This window comes from Anas platyrhynchos, chromosome 1, assembly GCF_047663525.1.
Source record: "Anas platyrhynchos isolate ZD024472 breed Pekin duck chromosome 1, IASCAAS_PekinDuck_T2T, whole genome shotgun sequence".
Taxonomy (NCBI): domain Eukaryota; kingdom Metazoa; phylum Chordata; class Aves; order Anseriformes; family Anatidae; genus Anas; species Anas platyrhynchos.
The window spans coordinates 142,245,882-142,273,681 of record NC_092587.1 but is presented as its reverse complement, the minus strand read 5'-3'; the positions used below and the strand labels follow the sequence as shown (position 1 = coordinate 142,273,681).

General features: G+C 37.3%; 1 long non-coding RNA gene across 3 annotated transcripts in view; it reads right to left on the bottom strand.

The window, feature by feature from the left end:
* LOC110351634 (uncharacterized) overlaps window positions 1–27,800 on the bottom strand; it is a 162,048-nt gene that overhangs the window by 61,485 nt on the left and 72,763 nt on the right. For all 3 annotated transcript variants that reach the window (XR_005262802.2, XR_005262803.2, XR_011805855.1), the window contains one exon: window positions 3,999–4,103. This is a non-coding gene — a long non-coding RNA (uncharacterized lncRNA). The remainder of the gene's footprint in view (window positions 1–3,998; window positions 4,104–27,800) is intronic.

The window sequence follows — 27,800 nt, the reverse complement described above, 5'->3', positions numbered from 1 at the left end:
GCAGCTAACATTTCTGCCAGCTTTAGGGATCTTTGATTATTTTTTTTTTTTTCTCTCAGTGTTAAGTGCCTTCTTCAATAGGTTTCCTAAGGAGAACAGGGATGGTTTTCATGTCACCTGGATCTCTGAGAGAGGGTGCTTACCAGGCTGGGTCATATTCAGTATGGCAGTCCAAATAAAACTCCACCCCAAAAAAATCTTGTTTGTGGCATCAAGAAAGCACAAGTTTCTCAGTGTTAGTCCTCTCCATTCTCATATTAAATGAAATTTCGAGGTGAAGTGTCACCTTTTGTTTATATCAGCTTTACTGATCAGCATATGAGCACCACAGTCTGTGGCTTAACCACCAGTGAGAGGTTAGGATTGTGGCTAGGTATTAGCAATGTGAAATGACACTCAAGTAGCAATGAGAAAAAAATATTCATCTGACTTCTATGAATATTTGTGGTGTTTCATACTTCCTGACATTCAAGGAACAGCTTGATGAACTTATATTGTTGCCATCTGAGCTCAGGAATGTTGCAGTAGGATGCAGCATGATGTCACTGACACCATGTTGGTTGTACTGGAGAAATACTGCTCTGTTGGCCAGATACATTAAAGGGATACCTGAAAAGGGCTGCTCAACCTTACCTCCCTGTTTTAGAGTGCTAGCATGTTTCCTGAAGCTCTCTATTCAGAAATTTATTTGAAATCCATTTTGTAATGAGCCATCAAGTGATAAATCCTAATGTTCAGACTAATATGCATTGACAGCAGATGTTGTTGTTTACTATTATTTTTATAAAAACACATTTTTTTTAAAAAAAGTCTGGTCTCTTCTTGTTTGTAAAAAATGAAAATGCTGATAAATAGTATTTAAAAAACATCCATAAATTTTAGAAAATACCCATTTAGTTTGCAAAAATCGAGCCCCTCAAGTTATCTGCCAATGATCCTTTCCTCTTTCTTGTTCTCTCTCTGTCTTCTGTGATCCCTCCTGTTCCTGCTCTCTGCTACCAGTTCAGACAGGGCAGGAATGCCCAATAAAATACTTTTATGTTGTTTGAAGTGATGTGCCATCAAAAGTTCATGGTACTTGAACATTTTCAGCTTTGACTTTCTACGTCTTGCTTGTAACTCTTGGTTCTCATTGCTGTGTGAATTTTTAAACCCTGAAAGCATAAAGTTTTTTTTTTTTTTTAAATTTTTAAATTATTATTATTTTCCTTTTATTTATGATTACAAACACAAAGAAAACAGTATAAAATCCTCAAGGAGCAGCTGCTCTGCAAGGACATTATGAGTGCCCATGGTACTGCTGCAGCCTGAGCATCTGTCACTCAACAAATTGTCTTCTTGCCCAACCAAATCCATTGTGCAATCAGAGTGGAGAAAGCACTTGTTTAGAAAGGTTTATGGGCTGACGTCTGTTTGAATGAGTAACATCTGGACTAGGATGGGCAGGTTGTACATTCATGTTTAACCAAGCCAGCACATCTTAATAGCAAAGAGTATGTTTTAACTGAAAGGAAAACCCCAACAAAAATCTTGAAATGAATGTCACCCCTTCCCCATTTTAAAAATCACGTTATTTTCTAATTTTCAGTTGCAAAGAAATCCAGCTTTCATATAAGTGCATCAATAATCCTTAGAGGTCATGGCTTATCATTCATAAAATAACCACAGCAGGTATTTGAAACAAATACCATGTTAATTTTGTTGGATATGCTAAGCAAATCACCTTTTCAGAAAAAACAAACAAAAAACAACAAACAAACAACAAACTCAACCTATCAAAAATTGTATCATTGACAGAACTGGGGATTTAATGAGGCTTTCATTTATACGGACACAAACATATCAGATTCAGTTATAATATGAACATATCTCAAAATATATAGCATAAATAATATTAAATCAAGCTAAAACTGTAAGTTTTAGAGAAAAAAGGTTTTAAAATAATTTACTTTTTTAATGTCCTGAGATAATCTCAGATGTACCGGTTTCATACTGGTTTCATACTGGTGTAAATCTACTGATCTTAGCATTGTTAATCAAATTCTAACTCCTTAAGTAAGACTAATCAGTACTAATTAGGGAAGTTTATGACTGTACTTTCACATTTAAAGATTACCTTTTCAATCCTTATTACATATACAGAAGTCACTTTCTTAACACATGCCATCACAGTTTAAAAAGTACTCAGCAGAGTGATTTGTCTGTTTCATATTTTGGCTTTGTTGTTGAAATATTTTCATTTGCTTTTGCTTTGAAGTGCAGAGCAGCACCCTTTCACTCACCCACCATTTTTGAAGGCAAAATGTAAATCACAAGAATTTATTTTCTTTGCTAATGAACATTTCTTCTTGATGATTTTTATCACCTTTACACATTTATATCTTTTTTTTTTTAATATTTTTTATTTTTTTATTTTTTTCCAGACACAAATTATATCAGACTATTATGAGAATTCCCAGAGGAATTTTGCCTTCATTTACAGAGCAGTTCCAATGAAATTCTGACAACGTTATACTTTTCTCCATTTTTTTTTAAGAAATAAAGAAAAAATGAGGGTAAGATTGATTGTTAAACCACTAGCTGATGATCTAATAGATCAATGGTTGCTTTTATACTTGAAGACGTCCCAAGGTATATTATATATATATATATATATGTATGTGTATATATGTATATATATATGTATGTATATGTCTCAACATATACCACATGTACAGACATAGAACTCACCTAACCCCTTTGCCCCCATAAATCTTTTACTTTAAAATAAAGCCCACAGTTTCTTTTCCACCAAAAGTTTTTGCAATTCCACACTACAGATTATGAGGTACTTTTCTGCAGAGCTCTGATCAGCAGATTTGATATATGGATTTAGATCAATTTTTTCTTATGGCAAATCTATATGTTATTCTACTTCTTCATTTGGTACTATTTGCTGAGTGGCTGTTACTTGGGAGCAAAGGTCAGTATCTTGCTGTTGGAGCAGCGGAGTAATCTTTTACTCCTCATAAGGGTAGTCAGAGATATTAAATCACAGTTGACGTACCTGAAGCACAGCAACTTCATCCATATTTTATCTGCTGTAAATTTAATACCACAGCACTTTTTAGGGTGATGTATTTATTAACTGGCTGGGGATGAGCAGTACAGAAATTCAGTTTGTTCAGGAAAATAAAATGAAGACACTCTGACAAGTTTATGAAGTAAGCACAATAGCTATTTATTACTTTTTAAACATGCAGTGCACCTAAATGTTTTTAGCAATGTTTGCCCAAATAAATGAATAAAGCTTCCCAAATCATCTCTGTTTACTTTTCTTTTGAATTTTAATAAAGTTTTTGCTTTATTTTTAAAAACACATCCTAGCTTCCTTCAGAATAAAATGCATTCTTTATGGAAATAAACATAGCTAAGTGTTCAGATAAGCTGGAGAAGGGCATTCTGGGAAAAGAAACAAATCATTCACAGCCCTGTTGTATATTAATCCCATCTTTTCCATTTTTGGTTCTAATTTATTTTGTTCTTTACATCCTACCACCACCAAAATAAATGAAGCCATGAATACAATAACTTTTAAAATGCAAGTACCCGCCTTCTACTTAGCTTCTATTGCATTTGAATAGCACTTATTATTTTGACTTAGTATTATTCTTTGCATTTCTCATAGTAAATAATTCACACGGCTTTTTTCTTTCCTTGGAACCATGATATGCTTATGTTTTCATGCAATTAAAAAAAATAATCTAGATCTTTTCGTCCTTCATTAAGTTTGACTCCTATCTCTTTACAACACAGTAAAGAAAAATGTTCAGTTGTTAAAAAGCATGCTACAACGTCAAAAAAACAACAACCATGACCTTACTGACTCTGTCATATCGAGTATTTATGATTTTATTGGTGATCATAGAAACCCAATGCCCACGGTCTGGGAAAACTGTGTTTTAGCCACCCCAGCAACATGATAAACGTGGTATTGTGGGCTCACAAATTGCACTTACATCAGAGGCAGAACTCAAGAACACCAACGGTCCGGTCGTCCATTCTGTTTCATTTTCTTCAGTGATGTGGGACTGTGTGTTCCCTGAACTTCAGAGGGACATTCTCTGCAAACCAAATGTCTTTGATTACTTATGTGCTTTAGATGCCATTTCTTCACAGAGCTATTATTTCTCCCTCACTTTTTTTTTTTTTTAAAATGTTTGTTTATAAAAAAGACAAGCCAAGTGGTTAAATGATTACAACAGATCTCTACTACTCTTTTGGCTGCAGGATTTCTTTCCTTGGGACAGCCCATCAAAAAGTAACTACATCACACTATGTAGCTTCTTGTTCTTTGATTGCTGCATCATCAAAAATTCTATTCTTCAGGTTTTTGGAGATAGGACACCAAACAGTAAGACATCTCTCTTTAACTCTACCCATGCTGAGATGGGTAATTAGGTAACTCCTGAGTTGTGCCACAAAGACAAGAACAGAAAGTGAAATCCACAGGAAGGATTGCCATAGACTGAATCTCCAATTTACCTTGGAAAGTCTAGAATATTTTTCATTTTTCAGCTTCCAAGTTTGTGCAGAGCAAGTCTCATCTCTCTCTCTATATATATACTATATATATATATTTAATGGAGGTGACACTGTGTTGTTCTCTATCCCTTCCACAGATCCTCACTGCAGGCCCACCTCCATACTCTTGCTGTGCAGTGCTTACTGCAATTTATTTCCAAAGGACCTATATTATTAAGTACAATCTCTGACTTCCACATTCTTTTTTCCTTTCCTTTCAACTTCCCTGACCCATTTCACCCATTCTTGCATCCTCTCCAAATTTCTGGCATATTTTTTCCTCCCTACATCCTAGAGAAGAACTTGGCAGCACACTGAGGCCACCAGGAGAGTGCACTTTGGTTTCAAGGGCTTTGGATTACCAGCTAAGTTTCCACGACCACGACCACTCTGCTGTAAAGCTCTACATGAGTATTATGCTATGGAAAGCATCACAGCAGAGGAGCTGGGTGGCTCCACAGACTAAGAGAAGAAGGCTATAACAGCATATTTACCTGCCAGTCAGAAAATGGAAACCGTGGGGCAAAATTTCCACAAAATAAGCCCCAGTACTTCAACTGTGCAAAGGGAAGGCAAAATAGGAGAATTTTGCATTCTGGCCTGACATACCAACAAAGAGTACTGGCATGGAATAATAGTACACAATAATAATAGTAATAATATTTGTACATAATTTATCATTATACACTACACACTCAGCTCAAATCCTGGTACCATGCCATTCTGTTCCAGCTCTGTATCCTCCTCTTGCTATACTCTTTTTATTGGCTTACACAGGCTGTGGAAATTCATTTTATTCTAATTTGGAACCTTTGAGGAAAGGCTGAAAAAGCATGTACTACTCCATAGTCATTAAAAATCTCAAATGACAGTATTTCATCCTGCTTTTGAGGCTAAAATATTAGGCTTTGAAACATGAATCACACAGCTTAGTTGAGACTGTGAAGAAGCTTAGGATCAGAGCTTTAGTTAAAAATAAGCTTTAATACATAAAGCTGAGGAAAAGGGAGCATAGAGGATACCTCAGAAGTCAAAGTACAGCCACTGAGCAACTCTGAATTTGTGTATGCTATACTGTTCTGTTTTTAATTCAGAAACTGTTGGGCTTCACCAAAGGTGAAGGTGGAGAAAGAGGGATAGTTTAGAGATAAGTGTTGGGTATCATGTAAGGGAAACAATGTCCAATAAGTCCTAAAGAGTTAACAGTTTACAATGTCTTTCAGCCTGGAGAAGAACAAAAGATATATCGTTTCACAGTCCCCCCTCCCATATCTTTTTTTTTTTCCTGCCTTCCCCCCTTCCCGTTTTTTTATTATTATTATTTTTTTTTCTCCTGGCCTTGTAAATCCTGTATTGGCAAGCAAGAATGAAGTGTTAAAAAAAACATCTTCTGAGATGTCCATACTACAATAGTCATTACACTGTCATAAGATGCCACTTCTCCTGAATCCTCTGTCATCTAAATGCAGTCTGAAGACAAACTGTGCAAGGACATCCCAGTTTACACATAGAGAAGGAAAAAAAAAAAAAAAGAAAAAGAAAAGATGAAAAACACACCTTGAATCCTTGAATCTTGGTTTAGGGAGCTGTACTATCAGTACTCTCAGTCTCATAGGACTGAGTCACTCAATCTGGGTTGATCCTGGATTAACTATAATTTGCAGTACAATGGGGTTTGTTAGTGTCACTCGTGGTCTCCTTCTGGGTATTTGTTTGAACAGCTCTGGCCCTGTTTCTTGCTATTGGCCCTTGCAGGAGTTGTGTGGAAAGGCTACTAGGAGTCTGCAGAGGGGAAAGCCATGTTCTACACTCTAGAGAACTGAATTTCTAAAGTTCAGTTAGCCCCCGAGGAAGTCTACGGTAAAACAATAATCATCACCTTGCTCCCTTCCCAGCCATTGGAGCACAGGTCCCTGATTATCAGGCTGGCTGCAGGGTGTGGAGGTTATGCAGCCACTTAGACCTCCTTCTCAGCCAGTGCCACTCAGCTTCTTAACATAACAGCGTGATGCCACCTGATTCTAGGGATGAATTTAAAAATAGTATCCATTTCCTTTTTTTTTTTCTTTCTTTTTAAGGCAAACTTCTCTGATTTACATTGATATATTTATAGTGTAGATCTAGGCAGCACAATCATAATTTAGGGAGAATAGCTGAGATGCAACACTGATCATTTCTGCGATAGGCAGCCCATTGTTCATAAAACAGGTACCAGAAAAGCTGTGGCAAAAGAAGCATTTAAGTATCCAGCTTTCCGATCTCAACTCCATTTGCACTCCGCTACTTGGAGTGAGGTCCTACAGAGAGGAGAAGGGGCTTAAAGGCACAGTTCTCAGACAATAGCACTCTCAGAACGGTTAATTATAGCATAAAGCCCTAAGAAACTTAAGTGGATTTTGCATGGCTTTATGGAAAGTGGAAACTATTCTCTTTACCATTTGCCAAACCACACACACACATTACAGCATAGCGGCTGGAGTTTCAGAGCTTGTGCAAAACCAGGTTACACATCAGTTTCATTATTTCACTTGCTATGTGAAAGCAAGACATAAAAAAACTCTTAAAAAAACATGATCATGTCCAATATGTCCTATGTCGCAGACACCTGGTATATTCTCCGTAACTTCTTTCTTGATGCCAGGTCATATTATGTTTCTAAAATTCACACCAGAAAGGGAAACAAAACTTCTGTTGAAAGGTTTCCAAGTGGTCTCCTCAAGGGAAAACCTTTCCCTGCCACACACACACACTAATACACACCCTCCCAAGTGAAACAAGAGGGAAAATGACTATCGTGACCGACTGTCTAATATTTGTGTCCTTGCCAACCACTAAGGTTATGCTTGTGATCTTTCACCCAAAAAGGGTGACCACAGAGGAGACTACAAGTTGGGGTGGTATTTGTATTGCTTTCTTTCTTTTTAGAGGTAAGTAAGAGTCAGAGTAAAAATTAAGGTTCTGAATATTATGGTTTCAAGATTTACAGTGGAATAGAAGAGAGAGGGAAAAGAAGGCCAGAAAGCTAATTGGTAGAGACATAGTTTATGGAGAGCCAGGGTGTTTTTAGGAAGGTCAGTGTTGCTGCATAAACCATGCAGCCTTCATTAACGAACTGCTAAAACTATTAAAGAGTGAGACTGCTGTCATCCAAGAGACATTACCATAGACTGTATTTCAGCTTAGATATGCGGGTAGCAGATGTATGGATGGATAGGGAAAAGGTGATGAAGAGACTAAAATCGTTGTCCTGCAAAAACTTACACATACGCCTAGCTTCATAAAATATAAGTAATCCCACTGAAATCTTTATGGGCAAAAGGGCTACTCTCAGTGAATAAAGCTAAGCTCTGCATATGAAGCTTTTCAAGGCCATTATTTAGGTGTGACAGGGTATCAGAGGAGATATCTGTTTGAGAAGGGACCAACAGGGAGTTGAGACGCTCAACCACGAACTCTTTTAAGGTATATGTGATTCACAGAAGCATAGGGATTAAGACTAGTAGCAGACTGTAGGCACCCAAGAGTTTGCTAACTAGATAGGCTTCTTATAGCTCCCCAAATAGACACTGGTTGTTGTATATGTAAATAGAACAGTTATTTTGGTTAAATAGAGCTTAACTGTTTCTGATACAGTCATTTATTTGTCAAGTCTGCTTTATGTTAATTTAATTATAAGAAAATTGAAAAGTGTGATACATAGCTAAGCCCTTAAGGCCGGTTAATCTATTTGGATTGTAACAAATATAATTTTTATTAGCTCAGCCTATTTGGATGGTAACGAGTCTAACCTTTCGGTAGACATTACAGACTCTGAATTATAGTCTATTTTATGTAAAACCAGCATTTAGTTCAATAAAAGGAAAGTTCTTTTATCTGTCATTGTGTTAAGGAATTGCTGTATTAATGAGGATGCAGTAGGTACTGTGACCATTTTCCAGAAGTAATGGTGTCCATGCCTGCCTTTCTGGGTATGCTTGGAAAAATGCCCAGGTAAGTCAGTGTGAAAATAATAAATCAGGATGTAGGGATTTTTTTTTTTTTTTCCTGAAAATTACCATAGTGAATAACATTGTTACTTGCATGATGAAAAGAATAACCATGATAATATCTTCCTACAAACTGGAAGAAAAGCAAAACAAACAAACAAACAAACAAACAAACAAAAAAACAGAGCCTCTAAGTTAAATTGGCAAACAAACAATACAAATACCTGTGGAAACTTCTTAATTTCTAATAAAAAAATAATTGCACGTTTCACATAAATTAATTAATAGCTTTAGACTTCTTCAGACAAAAACGATTCCATTCCCACTCCAAATTTTCACATTTTTAAATAAATGCAAAACACCCTACAAAACTTATTCTCATGCTACCATTCTGCAACTTCTGACTTCTTTTTAGAAGTGGAAATTAGGCTTTCTCTATATTTCAGAACACTTTTTAAAATTCAGATTACTTAAAAAAAAAAAAGAAAAAAAAAGAAGAGACATTCAGAAAACCCCAATGGGAAAAGCAAAACAAAAAAAACCTGGTGAAACCTGTGAAAGTGCGTGATTCACCAGAAGACTTCCTCAAAAACTGGTTGTGGTATGCTTAGGCGGAGAAATTCAATGTTAGTGTGTGTAAGAAAGACATACATTTGCAGAGTATAGATAAAGACATCATGCTGTATAAAGAAAATATTGTTTGTTAACATGCTTCTGGGGTTTTCTTTCCATTTCTTGTGATAAGGATATTGATGGGCTTGCTAAGCATTGATCAACTATTTATAACCGAACCCAGAATGTAGTCTTATTAATGCCAATGCAGAAATGTTAGGCCCATTATTACAGAGGAGAAAGCTTTCCAAATATGCCTTTCTCCACCCTCTCCCTTGACATTTTTAAAGGTTTCACTAAAAAAAAAAAAAAATGTTGTGACCCTGAGTGTGCTTCTCAGTATAAGGCAGAGATTTCACATTTTTATGGAGAATTTTGAATTTCGCTTCTATACAAGACCCAGTGACAAGTGTAAGAAACTAATGGAGAACAATTGATACTTGAAGTGATTTTAAAAATTTCCTTAATTTTTCAAATTTTCCAGAGAACACAGGTATCTTTGTGATAACCAAGGAAAATTTAGAGGTATGAATAATTTGGTTTTTCAAAAAGTCTTAAGAGGGAATGTTAATTTGATTAAATTTTAAGGACAATAATAATGCAAAAATTACTTGAGGGTGATGAAATAAATATTTGAGTATGAAAATGTCAGTACATTCAAACAGTTGTAATTCTGATACCCATATGTTTCATAGGAATAGTTTTAAAAATATATATCTAAGAAGGTGCAGTTTTTAGAAGGATAATCCTCATGTGAACAAGGCTTCTGAGGATTTGTCAGGTTTTGGAGAGTGTGTAGCTAAAAGTGATAGATTTTGTGTGTGTGTGTTGTATGTGCGTGTTTAGGTGGCAGGAAGGGAAGAAGGTGAAAATGATATTGAGTTGGTGTAGATGAGTGCTGGAAAGGGTTGGTGTGGTGGTTTTACTCAGGTGGGCAGCCAAGCTCCACCACAACCGCTCTCTCACTCCTCCTCCTCCAGAGGAAAGGGAGAGAAAATACAGTAAATAGGGCTCAAGGGTTGAGATAAGGACAGGGAGATCACTCAACAATTATCATGAAAGGCAGAACAGACGTAGTGTAGGGAGATTAAAGAAATTTAATGCCTATTACTAACAAGTTAGAGCAGTGAGAAACAAAGAAAACAAACACCTTTGCCCCATCCACCCTCTTCTACCTCCTCCCCCTCGAGCGGCTCAGGGGAACAGGGAATGGGTGCCACAGTCATCCCTGACCACCCCTTCACGGTCACTCTCTGCCCCTGCTCCACATGGGATCCCTCCCATGGGATGCCAGCCTTCCTGAACTGAGCCTGCAGGGGCTGCCCACAGGCAGCAGCTCTCCAAGCACTGATCCCACATGGCTCCGTACCACGGGGTCCGTCCATCCCCCAGGAGCAAACTGCTCCAGCACGGGTCCCCCACGGGTGAGTGGCAGCTCCCCCCAGACCCCCTGCTCCTGCGTGGGCTCCTCTCCATGGGCTGCAGCTTCGGCCCGGGGCCTGCACTGCCAGGGGCTCCTCCACGGGCTGCAGCGTGGAGATCTGCTCCATGTGGGACCCATGGGCTGCAGGGGGACAGCCTGCTCCACCAGGGGCCTCTTCACGGGCTGCAGGGGAACTTCTACTCCATGCCTGGAGCACCTCTGCCCTCCTTCTGTACTCACCTTGGGGTCTGCAGGGCCGCTTCTCACTCCTCTCTCTCCCAGCTGCTGTTATGTAGCAGATTTTTATTCCTTTCTTAATTCTGCTTTCACAGAGATGCAAACAACATTGCTCATTGGCTCAGCTGTGGGCAGTGGCGGGTCCCTTTGGAGCTGGCTGAATCTGTCTCTTATATAATGCGGGGCAGCTTCTGGATTCTTCTCGAAGAAGCTACCCCTGCAGCCCCCTGCTACAAAAACCTTTCCATGTAAAACCCCATGCAGTCAGAGGCCAGATGTTAGCAGCAGTGGAGGAGGAAAACTTAAATCTCAGAGACAACACATTTCTGTCAGTTTTCTTTGCAACAGCGTATTAGACAAGCTGCAGCCCCATTTCCAAATACATGTGACTAGTTTTAATGCTGCCCCAACAACCACTGCCCTCTAGCCCTACAGTTGTTTGGGAAATAAAAAGCACAGGAAGCCACTGAAGCCTCAAACCACGCTTCATGAAGGTGTCTCTGAAAGAACCCAAATTCCCTGCCTCTTTTAATTGGAAACCTGAAAGATCTGCTAAGGGTACTACTTTCTGAAAAATTTCCACTGTTGAAGAATAAATTTATAATACAGTTGCTAACAATTTCTGCCTTTGAATAGACTGTACTTATTTTTTTGTGCGTGTGTCATTAATAGTCAAGAAATCATCTAGCAAAGTTTTTTTTTTTTTTTTTTTTTTTTTTTTTTTTTTTTTTTAGGCAGATAATTTATGATCCCAACTTCTATCTATAAAACCAAATAATTATCTTGGGGTAAGGAAAATTAGTTCATGGTCATATGTTCTGTGACAGGTTACTTCTGTGCATGTTGGAGGGCATAGAATGTATTAGTTTCCTTCTTACGCTCCAACATACTTGCGTGTGCTGGGGCCCAATAGGTTCTTCAACAATCTTGCTACTCAAGGCAACCATAAAATCCAAGATCTGAGACCATTGTTTGTCACTGAATGACAGTGACTTAAGCTCTCGATGTAGGCAGGAATTACAATTTTGTGTTACTGCTCTGAGCTTCAAAATGTACCTGGTCTCTCTCTGTATGATTTCCGTTGAATAAACCATGGTGCTTGGGTGTCTGCTGTGGGGGTGGGGTGCACAGCAGTGCTATTTGCTGTTCATCTTAGAAACTCAGCTGGTACAGACTTCCTAATTAACATGTTCACAAAAGCTGGCTGCAGACATGTTGTCTGAGAATTACGGGTGGCTGATAGACATTCATGCAAGAGAAAGCAGCTATTAAAAAGAATATTGACTAATATTCATGCATGTTTGGGTGCAGGCAAGTGGATTTCTTCATTAATAAACCTCGCTTATTAACACAAAGGTCATCCTGAAATAATTTGCTATGAAACCACAACCTGAAACTTTTCCTTGGATTTGGTTCTCCTTATGCCTTGTTCCCTCAGGACATGCCTACCCAAAACCTATCACTCTGTCTGTCATGATTTCTCTTATATCTCTTATATCTGGGTGCAATAATGAGCCAGCTTTGTTACTGAGTCAGCAAAAAAAGACCTTTCCTGCTTTCCCAGCTGGATCAACACCTGCCAGGAGGGTGAGGAATCTCAGGCAAACACTGCTAGAGGTAAGAAGAAACACAGTTCTGACTGTGATTGGAAAAAAAAAAAAAAAGCATGTGTTTTGATTAAGCAGTACAGCTCCCACAAAGAAAACTCTTTTTAGTCATATCTGGAAGCCATCATAATACTTGGATGCTAAGATAAGAGGCACTAAAAGGATGATAAATTATATAAATATTACCGTGGTTACTTTGTAACTTAGTATGCCATTTACATTTCTGAAGGAATAATAGCAGACTTTTATATATCCAGTGCCACTTGTGCCCATTAAGTAGGCCCCTCAGACCCCTTGGTTGTTAACACCTGGAATAAGGAATGAAGTAGGAAAGACTAGGCACTGTAAATTTATGATATAAACATATAATTCCGACAAGTTAAAAATGTGTTTGTGTATCTCATGCAACAACGTTCTTACTGTACTGTGATGACACTTGCAAGCATGATACTTGTGCACCTATCAAAAGTCCAAAAGAAGAGACCATTTTGGTCAATCTGATTAGTACAATTTTCACTTTCTAAATACAGTTTTTGAGATAAAACAAATATCTGGAGATTTTAGCTATACTGATTGCTGAATTTTCCATGTATTGCTCACTTTGTTTTCCATCCTGTAAGGTATAATCAGTGGGAAAATAACAAAAGTTGTTATATTGGATGACCCAACTGAGGACACATCTGCAGAACAACCACAAGCGAGACCATTCTGGAGACAGAAGTGTTTGATTCAGCCCTGTTTCTCTTTTCAGGCTGTTTGAAGACTCAGGCATATTCTACTTTTCTTAATCTGTGTATAAGCTTAATTTACAAACCAAAAGTGTAAAATGTATAGTCATTTGTAAACAGAATCTTAGATTTTGCCCTAAACACAACTTCAATGGCAGAGAAAAACTTGTGGAAAGATTACCTTTTTAATGACTCTGTGCCCATTGAATCTTAATATGTTATAAAACCTTTGTAAAGAGGAGGTAGGGCCTCATAAAGTCAGATTGGGCTAAGCATGTAGGAAGAATGTTATTTTCGTGCCTAGGAAGAATGTTATTTTCATGCCTTATACAGGAATGAAGTATCGTACAGCTTTCTGTCAGGTAGACATGAATGAAAGACAAATCTTTCTGGTTATATTCAGTAGTATGAAGAGGTCAAATACAAGCTGCCATAGGAAAATAAAAAAATGATTCTGCCCCAAGGTAAAGTGGAAACCTGTCTGATATGTAGAATCATTCATCTTGCAGACCGAGAGGTGCAAATATACGTTCTTACTGAATGGAAAGAGTTGTTCATGCTATGACTATGACAGGGAACCTGAAGTTGTGATTAAAAGTCTTCTAAATTTCTCAAAAGCTGAGTGATGGGTCTCTGGTCTCCACCCCTTCATTAAAGGAAAGAGCTACTGTTAAAACAGTTGAGATGGAAGAGCATGATGCAGCACCAAAAAGCTCAGCCCTAACACATTGGTCTCATTTTGATGCTTCCTGCTTTCAGTATGAACCCTGGTGGATACTACAGTTTCTACAAGTCTTCCTTGGCAGTATGAATTGTGCAGTCAGTGTGGAGTAATACAGTTCATCATTTCAAAAGGAGACTTTCAGACTACCAGTGGTATCTCGGGTAATTGCAACAAGGAAGAACACTACAGGGACTAATGTAGATGTGTAGTGGTGTACCTTACTAGAAGGTTTCTTGAGATAATATCTAACCCTTGCCTACCAGTACACTGAGTAAGAGACTCATGATTGCCACCGTAGTAGGAAATCTCTCATGTCTAAATCTGCCAGAGAAGGCTAGATTATAACAGGAAGTCTCCAGCCATCACAGAGCTAAGAGACAACGTGTATATGTATGCCCAGTATATGACAGACACAGGAATGCTGGGAACCTGTGTACTCCTCAAGTCCTGCTGTCTCAGAAAAGCATTTGGAGGAATTCTGTGGAAAACAAATTTAAATTAAAACTGAAGGGGAGAGTGTGGGTAGTTACTTGAGATCAGGAACTCTTGGTTCCAGTTCTTTAGTTAATTTCTTAACAGATAGGTATGATAGACCAGCTGAGCAAAATAGGCAGCCACAAAACACTGGACTCTAGTGAGCTTGCTCTGGTGATAGAACTGGTGCTAAGCAAGTATTTGATGAACTATACAGAGACTTAGTACCAGAGACAAGGGGAAGAATTTAAACCCAAACTACTCTATGATTCTATGAATTTCAGATGCATGTTATGGGGCTTAAAACTATCCTCAGGCATGATGTCAGTGTCCTATAGCTGTGTCACACTCCTCTAGTCACCGTGGCTGTATAGCTTAGTTCAGTTGACAATATTGGCTATCATATATATATATATTATATATAGCCCCCAAATTTGTCTGTTAGATACTGATCTCTTCTTCTTAAAGATGAAGAAGGGCTTTTTAAGTTGTCATACTCAGAAGAACTCTGTGTTATTTAGTAATTCTAGAGATGAAACCACTGCTCTCAGCAGGAGTGGGATTTCAGCTACAAGGTGAAAGCCTTCCCAGAAACTTCTTTGCTACCACATGGAGAAGACAACAATGGAAGTTTCTAAACACCCAGGAAAACAAAAAGGTGAGGGAAGAGACTTACATACTTCTGATTCATTGGGGCAGAGGTATGTTCCTCATTCAAAGCTAGCATTGGCACATCTGTGTGGCATTGCATATTATGTATACATATTATGTATATTAGAACAGTTGCTTAAAAAAGGCAGAGTGAAACTAAAACAGGTTTTCAGGAATATCAGATGAATTTAATTTGAAAGAATCTCCAAATGAAGAAGAAATTTTTCAAAACTGGTCTATAGTTTTCATAATAAATTTTTTTTTTCAAACCTGAACTTTAACTGCAAGGTTAATACTATCCAAACAACAACAAATGTGCTGAACTACAAACAACACTTTCAGAAGACAAAAGAAACACTTAAAATATGTCACTAGCAGTTTAATCTAGTGTGGCAATTTCAAATATAGTTCATCTTTGTATTTAAATTAAAACTGGCAAAAATGTGTAGGAAAACATAGGTAGGCATGTTTCTAGTGTACATTTAGATACATATATTCGAATATTTATGAAAAAACTTTAGAAACTAATAAAAACTCAAAGTCCATATACCCTCCGTATTTGATTGCTTCACACAGGATATGGTATTTCCTTTCAGCTGTATCACATACGCAAAACAATGAAGAATACTAATAATGAAATAAACAGCAGATACAGTATAAAGTAGATTTTTCTTTTTGGGACTCTCATTTATACTAGATAATTTGCAATTAATACTTTATGAAAATTGCCTGTTTTGTATGCATGAGCAGACAAAAAGCTTCCTGAGAGCATCATTGTTTCCTTAACGAAAGATACAATGCCAGTGACATTATCAGCATTATACACTTGAACCACAGTTGGTGGAGACGACATCTTCTATAGTGTGCTGTCATGCATTTAGGACTAAATCTTATTGCAGCAAGTGGATGTTTTGCCACTGAATTCAAAAGGATACAGATTTGGCCCTCATTACTTGCCTCCATTTCTCCATCTAATTAAAGCATTTGAATGCTGACAGGTCACTGGAATGAATGCCCAATTAATTACTGATTTGTTCATCATAGCCACAGTCTGAATGCTGTGAGTTTATACTTTAGACTCAAAATGATTCCTCCTTGGATATGAGCTGTGCTCTAAACAATCAGACTTTTTTTGCATGACACACACACACAAAAAGTTATTTTTCTTATTTTTTAGATATGTTAACTTTCTACTTTCAATATATAGTAGGGATAACAGAGAAACTCTTCCTATAGCCTATGCAACATACATATTTGTTAAATACAAAGTGCATGTTGTACAGTATGTTGACTTTTCTGCCAGTTAAATTAACAAATATGCAAATTAAAAAGGATGCCAGAGCACTAAAGTAACATCTGCTAACCAAAGTAAAAAGTAATGATAATGATCATAAATAAGGAAAGACAAAAGTAAGTATTGTATGAGGTGGACTTTTATCCAGCTGTGCATTACCATAAAAGAGTTATGAAAGAAGGTTATCCTATTAATAGTCATTCTCAAACATGTTCAGAAAGCAATTTTTAAGCATCAAAAATCATGCTTATCACAATGTGTTTTCCCCATTTCTGTTATATAGAAGTCCTTTAGGAATGCATTGGGAGAGCAGGGTATTGAAAGTAAAATTGATTGTGTGAAGGATTTTGAAATGTGGATTTGTTCTTAAGAACAACTGCCAGAAAACAAACCTACAAGGATCTCCTCTCTTTGCAAGGCAATTGTTACCCCAAGGCTGTCTTCCTACAGGTCTTTACAGGATGAGCAGGACAGCTCTGAGGTCCCTGAAGCAGTTTGCAAGAGCTGCCCTTGCTCATGGACTCTGAGCAGCCAACATTTCCCATCACGTGGCTGCCAAGGAGCTGGGCAAATGACCTTGCTGATAGGAGGGTAGACAGCAAGACTTCCCTGGAATTGTTTCAACTCCCTTCAGTCATAGGGTCTCACTGACTCAGGTGTAATTCAAAATATACACCACCCATGTTAGCAAAAACAGTGCTTCATGACAGGCACAGCTTACAACCACTATGGAGTTTTGTTTGCAGATTTATTGGTGTGGTGGATCAATGTCACGATGCCTTTAGATATTTATATGTGTAGAGATTGTATTATCCTTATTACACAATGTCAAGATGTTGACTACAGTAAGCAGTACATGGGTGAATGCAACACTGACCTTGATGATTGTTCCACAAATTGGAAGTCAACAATCACCATTTAGAAGCAGAAATTGGATAAAGCCTGTGGCTAAATGATTATGACATTCCAACTCTTTCATTTTAATATTAACTTTTACTTCAGCATTGATAGCAAAACATTCTTTTTGTCTTCTTAGTGACTTTCACACGCTGAAACAATAGAATGAGCTAACTGCCAATAATGGTGTATTATGTATGGATGTGCATATTATCACCTTCCTGTCTTCCCCTCTTATGTCCTTACTCTTCAAGGAAGTTTAATTATCATTTAGTGAAACCTTGCTCTGGAATAAAAGCTGTCTAAACTTTCTCTCAGGCAGTTTGCGTGGTCAGTCCCTGCATGTAAAAACATGCCAACCATTTGGGTGTCATTCAAAATACCTTCTCTGTTCTTTCACTTTCATAATATCCATCACCTTATGCATGGTCCTTCTAATCAGATTCCCTGTGGTTCTATCATTTACAGTTCACATGAAGGTAATACCAGCTCATCTCCAGCAATCCCTGACAATTAAATCTTCTATCTCATGTGATGAATTACCTCATTTTTCTTCCTTCTTTCCCGAGGAAAATTTATATAGTACCTGAGATGCTACTTGAAGAAATAGCATGGAGTAGTTTGCAGTCCTCCAATAGATCTAAGAACATTTAATATGGTACATCTTAAAATGAAATACAAAATATTACTTTGCTCATGCTGAAGAGGATAAATGAAATTAAGTACATAATGTACACAGAAGAGATTTTTTTTTTCCCCAGACATAGTCATTCATTGTCTAAATAGTGTATGAGAAGTCTGTGAGAACTCAACAACTTTATAGTTTTGACTATAAAGCAGAGCAACAGAAACATACTCAGCTGGAATGAAATGTAGGCAGACTGACTATTTCTATTCTTGCAGCTTTTAGAGCACATATATGGACTTTTCCTTCCTTTCCCTCTACTTCTGATATAAAGAATCAAAGCAGGCATTAAATTGCAATACAGGTCAGAGACCTCAACCCTTAAATAGGTACAGTTTCACTTTGTAAAATAGTGTAACTCAAGACTTGAGCACTTCAGAAATGGTTCAAAATGGAAAAAACAGCAAGACAAATGAAAAGTGATTTCCCATAGTCATATGAGTTACTAATAACTAATATGGCTTTTAGAAATCTAAGAAGATTATTATTACTTCATTGTCCCAAAAGAGTCTATGTCATTTATGAAATGCTTTTCTTTCATCTCAAGAAGGAATACAAATAATACAATTTCCTCTAGACAGTTAAAAAGTTGCAGGACAGTCCTAAAAATATGCATAATTTGGAATATCCTCCTTCAAACAAGAGCTTCATCACTTTCTCTGTTCATGAACACTTTAATATGTCTGAACAGTAATAGATCAACATTGTTACATTTATTATACTTTAGTTAGGGAAAAAAAAAAGATTGTTTTTCTAAATTAAGATTTTTTTTTTCCAACTGTGAAAATATGGATTGCATGGGTGACATATACTGACTTTCTATCTTTGCCTGAAAGTCAGTGAATATGGAACATCTAATGTTTCAATTAAGTCTAATATCCTTTAGAATAGTTCTTCCTTGCTCAACCTAGGATTAGAAGAACAAGTATCTGAGAACTATGGAAGACTCTTCGAACAAAGCTGTAAAAGGAACCTTGCCAAAAATAAAGAAAAAATCCTGTTTTTGTCTCATTTCCCAACCAGTTTTACAGACTCAGTAGATTCAGAAGCTTTGGAAACATTTCAGCTACTCTTCCCAAATGTCAAGGTACTTATCCAAACTTTTTGGTTTGTTCATGTTAAATGCAAAACAGACATTTCCTCCATCTCCATTTATAAATCTGTAATCACTCTTGTGTTACTTGTTAATACAGTAACCACTTTTTTATTGTACCAGGACTAAAGAGTAGTTTGTGTCTAAGTAGACTTAAGTATTACTATTCCAAAAGTACAATTTGGGTTGCTTAGAATATTCCAAAAGCATCCAGTATTTATTTATGCTCAAGCAACAACAGTGGTCAAAATATTTTAGAATCCATAAGGAGCAGGAATATGGAAAATATTATTGTGTATTTATATAAATCAATGATACAGCTTCAAGTTAATATTGGATTCAGTGTTGGGAACTTTGGCTTTCAATAAGGAAAATAAGAAGGAAAATAAAAACAGTCAAAATAGCCGGTAAAATAATGTGTAGTGGGAAAATACATGTGGATAATTTTTGTCTTGTAGAAGAGGGACCACGTAAAAAGTCATACACAATAGTAAATGGTATACATGGGATAAGAAGCTTCTATTTATCCTGTTCAATCACAGTACAAAAAAAAAAAAAGAAAAAAAAAAAAAAAGAAACCAAGAAATAGCAATAATCAGCTGTTAAAAATGTCACCTTTTCAACATAAGGTACCATTAGTTTCAAAATCTGATTATCACAAGGTAATGGTGAAAAGATCAGAACTGAAGTTCTACATAATAAAAATAAAGAAAAGTGTAATGGAAAGGAACTGGATTCCTTAAATATTGCATAAACAGCATTTTGGCAAACAGGCTTTAAAAGGAAATACTTGTCTTGGGAAAGATTGTCCCATATTTACTCATTGTAGGCAATATTCCTGCAGCTTTTTAAAAGCCAACTAAAACCAGTGAGTGAAAAGATCTTGCTTTTGCTTTATTATTATTATTATTATTTTCCAGTATAATTTCTGTGAACCCTTATTTCTTTAGTATATTGAATCTTTCCAACCTTGGTGGATTTTACTCAAAATCTGACCAAACTAATATAACAATTCCTCATTAAAATACAAGAAAGATTGACTTAGCTTTCATAAAATGAGAATGGGAAAAATATACCATCTTTCCTTGGAAACAATGGCCATATGATTTACCAGTTCTACAGCAAGTGAAGAAAAATTGAACTAGGTGAAAACACTTGATTCAACACAGTACCTTTCAAAGGTACTTTGAAAACTAAGGTTTCTTGAAGATCTCGTACAAAAATTAAAAATAAATAAATAAATAAAATTATATATATATATATAAGACTTGTTTTTGTCCTGACTGGAACAGGAATCCATGCTTATATTCAACAATTTTGACTGTGAATTCTGTGAACTAATGAACATTTACAGGTAGAAGAGAAACTATGGAGGACAAAGAGAAATTAAGATTTCTATTCCCTACTGACTTTGACTTTGTAGACTCTCTTCTTGATTGTGACTTTTTCTATTGGAGTTATAATCATGAATGTAAGCTAATTTATACATAATTAGACGTATCTCCATTTAACAGTTCACATCTTGCATATGTACTCACACAGAAAGTGCCTGTAAGACAGCAGACACCATGGAAAGCAGTCTGACTAACCTGAAGTATATATACTAAACTGTTCAAACGACACAAGATGTAGTGTTCTTGACAAACTGGACAGTAGTTTCAGAAACATTTACATTTGTTTTTATCCTATTGATATTACGGTAATAATCATACACTTTAATATTATATTGACAGAAATCTTTGAAAAATTTACCTTTTTCACACAATCATTGTATCAGAGTAAATCAAGTTGGGACGAGACCTCAGTAGATCTCTTGTCCAGCCTCCCACTCAAAACAGGGTTTGTAGTAAGATCATACCAAGTTGCACAGCTGGGCTTGAAAATATCCAGGGATGGAGACTCTACAGCCACTCTGGGAGACAAGCTCAACTGCCCAACTGTCCTCAAGGAAAAAAAAAAATTTCCTCCTTATATCCAGCCTTAACCTCTCTTTTAACTCACACCTTCTGTTTCTTGTCCTCCCACTATGTGCTGCTGTAAAGATCTTGGCTCTATCTCCTTAATGACTCCCTTCTAGATGTGGAAAGGTTTCTATGAGGTCTATCAAGGCAATCTCATCTTCAGTTTGAACAAGCCCGGCTATCTTGCTGTTACCTCATTTAACAAGTGCTCCAGCCACCAACCATTTTAGTGGTTGTCCAACAAACACACCATTTTTTTTGGATATCTTTTCTTTGTGGGTGGGTGGGGGAAAGAACTGAATGCAGTACTCTAGATGTGATCTAGCAACTGCTGAGATGGATGGATAATCATTTCCCTTATTTTGTTGGCTACACTGTAGTTTGCACAGCTTGTACAGAGACTTTTCCACAGAGATGCTCCCTACCTAGTCAGTCCATTCCTAGCTTCCCTTCTCAGGTGCAGGATTTTGAAGTTCTACCAATATTGTGTTACAAACTTTTCTTGTTTATGAATCACAGAATGGTTAAGGTTACAAGGGAACTCTGAAGGCTATCTTGTCCAACTTCCCTCTGATTAGAGTGACCTAGTGCAAGGATAGAGACTCCACAGTCACTCTGGGCAACCTGTTCTATTGCTCAGTCACCCTCACAGGAAGAAAGTGTTTCCTGATGTTAAGAGGGTCCTGATGTTCAGAGATCCTGTGTACCAGTTTGTGCCCATTGCTTCCAGTACTGGCACTGGACATCATTGAAAAGAGCCTGTCTCTGACCTTTTTGCTCTCTCCCTTCAGGTTTTTATAGAGATTGATGAGATCCTCCCTCAGCCTTATTCTCTCCAGGTTGAACAGCCCCATCTCTCTCAGCCTTTCCTCATCAGAGAGATGCTCCAGACCTTGATCATCTTGGTGGCCCTCCCTTGGACTCTATCCAGTATGTCAAGATCTCTCTGGTTCTGGGGAGCCCAGAACTGGGCACATTATGTATGGTGTCACAAGTCCAGAGGGGAAAGCTCACTTCCATGTACCTGCTGGCAATACTTTGCCTAATGCAGTCCAGCGTACCAAACTTTTTATGTATCTTGTAGGCATCAACTTTAAATGAGTTTTAGCTTTCCTAGCACCATCATTATGTGCCCAAATTTTATAAATTCATCCTTTGTATCTTGTCCCTGTTTTCATCTCCCATAGTCTACATTATTGTTGTTGTTGTTGTATTATTATTGTTACACTGAAGCTCAGGGGTGAGTTCCCTGTTTAGCCAACCTAATCTCCTAAATATCCCTACGTTTTTCCTGGGTATCATGATGACCACTTGTGCATGGAGGAGGTTGCCCTTGCAGACCTGTCAACATTCCAGAGTTCATTCAGCTTTCAGAGGTGCCTCCCATGGTATTCCACCAAACAGTTTCCTGAATAAGGTACATTCAGCCTTCCTGAACTCCAGGGTTTATATTTAGATACTCACTTTTCGTGCTTCCCCTAGGATCTTGGGTCCCACAATTTTGTAGTTACTACAGCCAAAGCTGATGTTGATCATCTTGTCCCCAAGAAATTTTCCCTTGGCTGTGAAGAGCAGAACTACCTGAGATTTAAAAGATCTTGTTTTAAGAGGTAGTGTACGCACATGAGCTATGACTCCAATTAATACTCATGTGATGTTATGTTGCAGTCTTATTATGTACCAATAAGTCAGTATCCCTAAAATTCTTGAGACAAGCCCAATGTCAATAAGAGGAGGGGCTGGCATGAAAATACCCTAATGCTAACATCACTGGAAATGTGCCCCCTGCTTAATTATCCTCAACATTAAAAAGTTCACATACAAAAAGACCAAATGAAAAATTAAATGAAGATTTACATTATTCCTATAATCATTTTGGTTCTCATAAACATTTTTTTTTCATGTACAGTCTTAGAAAAAAAAAAGTCTAGGAAATCATGGGAAAACTTTTGCATCGACTGACATTCTAGTGGAAGTTAAAGTAAATCAGTATTATTTTGAGACCGATTTTTTTCTGACTAATTTCCTCACTTCTCAGCAGGTGAGCTCTACTGCCAGTTAGAGTCTCACAGTGTTCAGCATCCATTCTGATGCAAACCTAAAAAGGCAAGTCTCTTGCTGTCTGGGGACAATGAAGTCATTAATCAAAATCACTCTCCATCTCCACTGATGATGGAGAAAAAAAATTCTGCCTACTATCAGGGTGGAAAACTAAACTAGAATTGCCGGGCTGTGTCTTCAGAAGAGGAAGTAATATGAAACAAGTTCTAGGGAAAATGATAGGAAGTGAAACACATCTCTGAAACTCAGTATCCTGGGGTTGACCTTTGGGCTTCATCGTAATTTAAGGTAGCTTTAAGGCTACTATGAGGTATTGTTAATTATAAAGAGCCACAAGAAGTCCTTCTGATGGTAGGCAATACCCAGGGCACAGAAACTCACAGTAAGTTCCTCTCTGGAAGTCATACCACATTGCTGAAGTGGAACTTGCCATGAGGAAAAAGAAAAAGCAAGCAAACAAACAAACACTAGCCTTGTATTACTACAGTATTCCTGTACATCAGATAACTCCTCATATAGATGATTAAGCTGACTTTAGGGCTGCTTTGTGCGACTACTGTTGCACAGAACAGGATGATTTCCACCAAGGATCTGTTTTGTAAGTATTCTGAGTAGATAATGTTGAACTCATCAAAATGTTTTAACCAGTAATTCTAAAAGATGTATGAAACTATACACGTTATTGGTCTGCTACAGTTTCTACTCTGACTGGTCAATGGGATCTTACAGCTGCCTATGTTGGAAAAGTCCAGCAAGACTAATAGTGAGTGAACGACTGAGACACTCCACAGAGTGTCTCTATCCACTGCAGAAATCATCTGCAGTAGGATGGGGAAGGAAAAACCACTAATACAGAGGTTTAGATGCATTACCCCTTCTTGCTCTGCTACCTGACTTAAGCCAGTTACAGGCTTTTATGTACGTCAAAACACTGAGTCGCCTAGGTGAGCTTTTTTTGTAACATTTTCTTTCTGCTGACCAGTTATAAATAGGAGACCTAAAGTAAGATGAAACTTTCTGGGCAGACTCACCAGATTTTGCAGAGCTTAAACTTTCTTTGATTAAACAAACCAAGAAACAAACAACCCCTTTTAAAATCTCAAGAAAGCAAAGTCTTCCAAAAAACTGTGGATTGGCAGCCTGCTGAGAAGTTATTTCACCACAGTGCTAACCCTGAAGTATGATGACAGTTTTAATGCCAATGCTGTGAATTATTTCAGGGATAATTCCTTTAATGGGGGCTTGGGTGGGGGCTGAAATGACCAAAATATATAAACTTTTTTACAGTATTGCTGGAAGAAAGCCCTATCTATACTTTTCAGTCTACATTCTGACTCATGTATAAATGGTTAATTCATAAAGCGATATATGTCTTATCAAACAAGAAAATAACATGCTCAGTTTGACAAGGCCAAGGGAAAAAATGACAAATACTTACATGAAACCAGGACTATTATCCAAAAGGGCAGTAAATTCTCAGCGGATTACTCCATAGTGGAGCTGTACCAAAACAAAAACAATGCATCAAGCCTAGTTTTGGGGATGAGTCCTGAAATGCACTGATCTCACTGAAACCACTGGGATATGCAAGGCCCACCACCTCTAAAGATCTGGCCTTGAATTTTAAATCAAGTCTTTCATTTTACTTGCAAGTGCTAATGCCAAAAAACAAGCAAAAAGGAAAATGATGTTGTGGCCCCTCAGGATTTCCTTAAAGAGATTACCTCAGGCTTGATACTTTTATCCTTAGGATAGGATACTAGGACCTATAAGAAAAGTTAAATTTGATCCAAAATACTCGATAAATTGAAAAAGCAAATTATGAACAGAAAATTATGTTTTAACTTGTACCTTTTCCTTACTCTGTAGCTTATTTTTTGACTCTGAAGATCTGATCTTTTCTAAGGTGTATGACCTATATTGTTGTAATGCTTTCACATGGCTAACTTGTGTTTGGGTTCTGTATTTTTTGTTTTCTGCAAATGTATTTTCTTATATTTGCTATCTTCTTATTTGAATAAAAGAGCATTTAAAAAGACAGGGGGAACTCATGAGAAACAGCATTTCTATTGATTGTATATAACATACAAATGCTTCCCCTGGTTATTCAGGGAAGTAAAAACAAAGGTCAGCTGTGAAGAACTGCAGAAGAACTCTACAAGACTGAGGCAAGATACTGCAGATGAATTTCGGAGCAGATGAATTAGAAGTGATGCATTTGGGATAAACCAAACAGAACTGTATAAATGCTGTGCAGGGTTATGAACTGGCTATTATTACCCTGCAATGAGAACCTGAATTTATAATAGTGAAACTGTCAGCTCAGTGCCCAGTTGAAAGGTATTTCACTGTGCCCTTCAAGGAAACTGAAACTGGATCTCTTAGGAAAGAAATACAGAAACAAACCAGGAAATGTAATTATTCAGCTAGGTAACTTTACCATACACTTGCATCTTGAATACTGTGTGTATTTCTGGTCCTTCCACTTCAACTAGAACATAGTAAAGCTACGAAAAGTTCAGAGAAAAGTGATAAGAATAACTGAAGTTATGGAACCAATTCTATACCAGGAATGATTAATTACCCAAGCATTCGTCATCCTGGAAAGGAAATGCCTAGTTGGGGATACTATATCAGATGATAAAATAAACAGCAGCAGAAAGTGAGTAACTATGGAATGATCATTCCTTGTGTTTTCAAGTACAAAAGGTTCACAATGCCAAAATGAGATGGTTCTTCAGGCTGCAGAGTTAGCCTGTCAAACTTTTTTGCAAGATTTGTGGATTCCAGAAATTTTACATTTGTTTAAAAAGCAACAGGAACTCCCTGCATAGATATCTATCTTTAGAAAAGATAAATCCATAATAGATTTTTGCACAGAAAGATCCAATCTCTAAACTACAAACTGTTAGAGGTTGCAAGAGTATTCTGAGGAATACCTTCTGCAGGGTATCACAGACATAGACATTATTAGTGCACCAGGGGAGGTTCAGGTTGGAAATTAGGAGATGTTTCTTCTCAGAAAGAGCAGTCAGGCATTGGAGCAGGTTGCCCAGGGAAGTGGTGGCATCATCACCCTGGGGATGCTCAAGGAAAGGTTGGATGTGGTGCTTAGGGACATGGTTTAGTGGCTGACATTGGTGGTAGGGGGATGGTTGGACCAAGTGATCCTGAAGGTCTTTTCCAACCTTAATGATTCTATGATTCTAATGCCTTTTCAGCTGCCAGAGCCACTGTCAAAGATATCGCAGTATTAGCACAAATGGCTTTTACTTGGATGCAGTAGAGACAAGCTCATATTTTAAATAATTAATACACAGGTGTTATTATCAACAGAAATATATTTTGTCAGGTTTTTAGAGCTATATTTTGAATAGCAGCAGCTCTAAAACTTTTTCTGAGTGTGATGCTAATTATCTTTTGAAAATAAGATTAAATGACAAATCTAGCCATGCCTTTGCTTCCTGTTTCTTAGCCAATTTTTGATCCACCAAAAGGCTTATCTGTCACTACCTGTTTACCAAGTTTACTTAATAACTTCTTATAGAGTGACTTTATCAAAAGCCTTCTGAAAGGCTAGATACATTACATATAAAAAAATCCTCTCTAGGCAGTGTTTTATTAATTAACATAAACAAATCCATTGTGTTAGAGAGAGAAGTCAGCAGTAATTCATGACTTTAATTGACAAAAGCTACTCTAAACAAAGATTAATATCAGGAGCTTGTTATAATTCAAGTTTATACAATCTTTCTTCTCAAATTTTCCCCTTCTAAGCTCAGCAAAGGCATCACAGACATCATTGCTTACCTCTTCAGGTATAGTACCTTTCTCTGTACCAGCCTATATGAAAGCCATGTGATTATTCTGCACTCTGTGTGTTCACTATGTGAACTCCGCTCTAAAACTGTGGGCAATATCATGTGAAAAGATAATGCTAGTATGTTTATACTGAGCTTTAGAGCTTAATGTTCATAAACCTACATGCCAGTAAATAGGCAACAAAAATCTGAACTTTCGATGCTGCGGGTTGTAAACTTCTTTAAAAAGACAGTAGGGAGCGATTTTTATGCAGCTGATTGCAACAGCACTTGGGTTCTTCTGTCTATAAGTGAAAGAAATACTGAGTTGTTAGTGCGTTGAGGGAGATCTGAATGTAAGTTAAGTCAATTGATTGGTGGGTGATGGAAGAGATGAGGAAATGGGAAGGACTGAGGGTCAAGAACAGTTAGCTGATATTTTTTGTTCTTAACATCTGTTTGCATTTTTTTTTTTTTGGCTCAAAATACAAAGAGGAAGCAAGTATACCGCTTAGTCCCTTCAACACTTCTGACTTTTTCTTTACACAATTCACATAAAGTAATAGCAGTATAGTTAAAAAATAGTCTTTTGGCCACAGAAGAACTACAAAAAAAAGATGCAACTACTCGTCACAATAAATAATTAACAGTAACTACACAAAAAGCCCCCCCCCCCAAAAAAAAATAATAAATCAAATCAACCCCAATGTTCATAAGAACTGCCTTGTTATAACGTAGGCTATTAATTTGAGGATTTCATAGGACAAAAGTAAAGCTGTGCCATTGCTATTAATCTGCCCCAGTGAGGATTGCCAACACAATTCACAGTGCAAGGAAGATCAGAAGGAGACATCCTGGGATACTTAGAAAACAATCTTGCAAATTCAACAATAGACAGGCTGACAAAATCACCATGAAGCACTGAAGAAACCCAGGAAAATGAAAACCATATTCCTGCAGGACATGCAATTCCTCTTGGCCTGCCTGTAAATAGGGAGGTTCCA